Source organism: Lissotriton helveticus, chromosome 4_1 (genome assembly GCF_964261635.1).
Source record: "Lissotriton helveticus chromosome 4_1, aLisHel1.1, whole genome shotgun sequence".
Taxonomy (NCBI): Eukaryota; Metazoa; Chordata; class Amphibia; order Caudata; family Salamandridae; genus Lissotriton; species Lissotriton helveticus.
The window spans coordinates 69,103,058-69,107,349 of NC_136063.1; positions in this window are offsets into that span (position 1 = coordinate 69,103,058).

Below are 4,292 nucleotides of genomic sequence, written 5' to 3' on the forward strand. Positions count from 1 at the left end.
CTGTGGTCCGTGGTCCGCCGTAAGCTGGTGGCTGCTGGCCGCTGATGGACGCCGTTTTTGTCCGAGGTGTTGGGGAGGGGGTGAGGAGATGGATAGAAGTGGGTGCGGGTGCGGTGCTCCTGTGGTGGCACACCGGCGCTCTCAGCGCTCTCTACCTCTCTACCGCCTCTGCAACAAGCTGGAGGTTGCGGCTACGATGCGGTGCTTGTCTTCCGTGGCGGTGTCGGCGTTAGCTACTGCCAGCGTCTCCTCTTGCTGCTGTCTCTGCGGTCCGCGCCCCCCCCCCCCGCTGTTCCCTCGCCTTGCCTCGGCAGGGGCGCGACGGCTGCGGGCTGCGGTTTTGGTCATTTCGGCGATTTCGGTTGCCTCGGCTAGCACCCGGTGTCTCCCCCTGCTGCGATCTCCACGGTCAGCGTGGTCAGTGCGGGGGAAATCAGAGGGCTGGAGGTCCAATTGACTGCAGCCCATGGAGAAGTATGAGCCCAGCTGTGGGACAAACTAACAGAATATCACAACACGGTTGAAAGAGATTGCATATTTCATGACAAATACCATCAGGCTAGAATATACAGGGAGGGAGAGCGCCCAGGCAAGGCGCTAGCAGAAATTACCTGTAAGCCCCGATTTTCAAACTATGTCCTGGTGGTCAAGGACACGGAGGGAAGATCGCAAAAAGACACAACTACTATACTTCAGGCCTTACTATTTACCATTATACATGACACGTAGAGACACCCCCCAGACGCGGACACTTATCTGGAGGCGGTAGGCCTTGGATGGCTGACTGAGAGAGAATTTGTCTTGGCCGACTTCAAGGATGATGAAATCAAAGCAGCTAATTATGCAGCTGAGGTCCGGAAGGGCACCCAGCCCAGACGGCTTACCGGCTGAATTCTACAAAACATACATCAATATCCTGACGCCTTTCCTCAAAACTCTCTATGAAAGGGCCTGACACTCTCTCGCTCTCTATGCAAGTAGCCTGGCTCATATCCCTCCTAAAGTCCGGCAAACCAGCGGATGCCTTTGACTCATATAGACCCCTATCTTTAATTAACTGAAATGCTAAATTACTGGCCAAACTTCTGGCTAACTGACTCAGCCTACTGCTGAAGTGGTGGTGCTGCCTGACAGGCAGGCTTTATTACGGGTAGAATCACTTCCCACAACTTGCATACCCTCTCTGAACTACAGGACATAGATCTGGAGCTGGAGGCAGTGGTGGTCTTCTTAGACGCCACTAAAGCTTTCGTCTCCTTAGAGTGGGATTTTCTGCTGGCTGTACTTCGTCGCATTGGCTTCCCTGCTCAATTCCGGTTGTGGGTGCGACTCCTATCACAGTGGCCACTGACAACGCTCTCCATCAACGGCACGTTCTCACCTCCCTGTGCTATATCTCGTGGCACCAGACAGGGGTGCCCGCTGTCGCCCCTCCTGTTTACCTTGGCGGTGGAAACGCTGACGGCCATGCTCAGACAACATTATCCCGAGCATGCACTTAGAAACCCGACCAGGCACGTGTTGGTGTCCCTCTACACCGATGACATCACGCTATATGTCAGGGACCCTTAGAGCAGCCTAAATGCCATACTAAGGGAAGATATGGGGAGTTCTTCGGAATAATAGTGAACTGGGAGAGGAGGAGCTGGGCGAGCATCCAAGATGGCCGCGTAGGCCAGTAACTCCGTGAGACCCGCGCCGCGTCTATTAATCCTGACGTTTACCCTGAGGGGCTGTGTTGGGCATTGGCTGGCGGAAGGGGAGCGGTGCGCTTAGACGCTGCTCTGGATAGGGCCGAAGCGGCTCGATCCTGAAATTTGGGCCCAGTGGATTGTTGGAGCCGGGATCCCGAGTGGTGGAGGTGGCCGGCCGCAAACAGAACAACCGCCGGGGCGGTGACCAGAAGTCGCCGGTCGGGCCCCGGAGCGGAGGAAATCTGATCGCGTCTGGAGTGCGGCTTGTGACGGGGCGGTGTGGAGGCATCCCCCCACCCACACCCCCGACTTCTGCCTGTGGCGTGGGCAGTGCCTGAGAGATGCCCAGGCCGTGGAGGAGAGCATTGGGAATGCCGGGCAGTCCAGGCAGACTTTTGAGTGGGGCAGACATGTTGTGTGGATGCGCTCCGAGATCACAGGGCCCCCGGTGAATGCCGAGTGTTGTGCAGTGACACCGGAGTTTAGCGTCGAAATTTGGAGCCCTGACCCACTACATGGACTCATAGCTCAATGTTGCCGGACCCTCACTTATGGTGAGGACACCACATTTGTAACTTGTGAGAGATACTTGCTGGCCCTCTCCCCCCCCCCCCAAGGAAAGAAGAAAGCCAGAGAAGTGCGCTATTCGAGCGCAGAGCAAATACCCCAGGTGGGCGCCTGCCTAGGGAGGCGGTTGCCTAGCGGACGGGATGCAGGGTGAAGGGGGGGAGAGGAGAGTGCACACTACAGCGCGGCAAGATGGGGACAGTTGGTGGCATGGCCAATATGAAGTGCAGAAGGGGAGTGACTCCAACTAAGTGGTCCCCACAGGACCGCACGTGTCCCGCAGTGGATATTCCGTGAGGGGGCCAAGGGTGAAACGGAGGAACTGTCTTTGACGTGTACTGGATTGGAACTGGGGAGCAGGAAGAGAAACGACGTGTGGCGCGAGTAAAAGTACTAGACACAGTAGGCCGGGAAGTCTAGGTCTGCAGTGGTAGAGGGGACCCCCGGAGGTGGGGCTAATTGTTTACGCCAGTGGCGGGTGCAGGTGGCCTGGATTATCCGCGGGAGTGAGACTCGAATGGTCTGGGTGACAGGATTAAGAGAGGGATGGTTATTAGAAGGCACACCCCAGATGTGGCACTATTGCAGGAGACGCACCTTGTGGGCAATCGCTGCATGGCCCTCCATAAAGGGGGGGTATAAGTTGGTGGCGCATGCAGGGTTTACAACAGGGTCCAGGGGGTTGGGAATTTTGGTGAAAAAATCCTTTTTCTATGGCAATACAGGCTACATGGTTGGATCAGAGGGGTAGGTATGTAGGTGTTTCGGGGCAATTGTGGGGGAGGACCTTTTTGTCAATATATGTACCGCCTGGTCTTCAGTCTGATACTTTTCGAGACCTGAGTACTGTTTTCTTACTTTGCCCCTGGGCCTTTTGGTGTTGGGGGGTGATTTTAATGCGGTGCTTGGCGGAGAGGCCGACAGAAGCCCGCCGCATGTACTTCAACCATCGCAGAGATGGCTCTCAAACTTTCTTGAGACAATGGGACTGGTAGATAGCTGGCGAGTACGTAACCCGACGCTGACACACTTTACCCTCATATCAGCTGCGCACAATAGTTTGCCCAGGTTGGATTACATATTGCTACCGGAGGCTATGGCAGCTACTGTTCAAGAGGTACGGTATCTTGGTAGAGGTATATCTGATCATATTCCACTGTGGTTGCAGCTCGCATTCGGACGGCCAGCGGTTGTCAAAGTAGCTCCTATTAGTGCATGGCAACTAAAAGATCCGGCCACTAAGAAGGAGATTATTCAGATGTCAGACCCCTATTTTCAGGAGAATGTGGGAACTGTCGACTCAGCGCAGACCCTTTGGGAAGCATACAAAGTAGTAGCGAGAGGGGAGGTTCTATATTTGGTAGCGGGGAAGAAGAAGAAACGCCTGGCCGAGGTGACCAAGATGGAGGCAGAAGTGGTAAGATTAGAGGAGAGGGTGGCTAGATCATCAACGCCGGAGGACCTCTACCTTTTGAAGTTAAGTCAGGACGAATACAAATGTTTAGCCAGAGATAGAGCGATAGCTCAAAACGACGCCATACAGAGCCGAATATATGAACATGGAGACAAAGCCGGCAAATTGATCTCGTGGCTTGAACATGAGGAATGGGCGTCTAGGCTGGTACCTGAGATAGAGGGAACAGATTCAGATACAGTTACGGACCCGAAGGCGGTGGCTGACACATTTTCCGAGTATTACAAGGGTGTATATACCGCTGGTAGAGGGTTCACAGAGGCGGAGAACAGTGAAATGATTAAGGATATTGTCATGCCGGGGTTATCTGAAGAGGATAAGTGCTATTTAGATTCCCCCTACACGGACGATGAAGTAGTGCAGGCAATTAGAGGGATAAAGTCCGGTGATGTGACTGGTCCCAATGGGATACCAATAGAGTTGTATAAGTTGAATGCTCAGAAGTTCGCCCCGTATATCCGAGTCATGTTCCTGGAAAGTAAAGAGAAGGGTCAGCTCCCATAAGACCAGCGTGTGGCGAATATAGTGGTTATTCATAAAGCAGGTAAGCCCAGGAC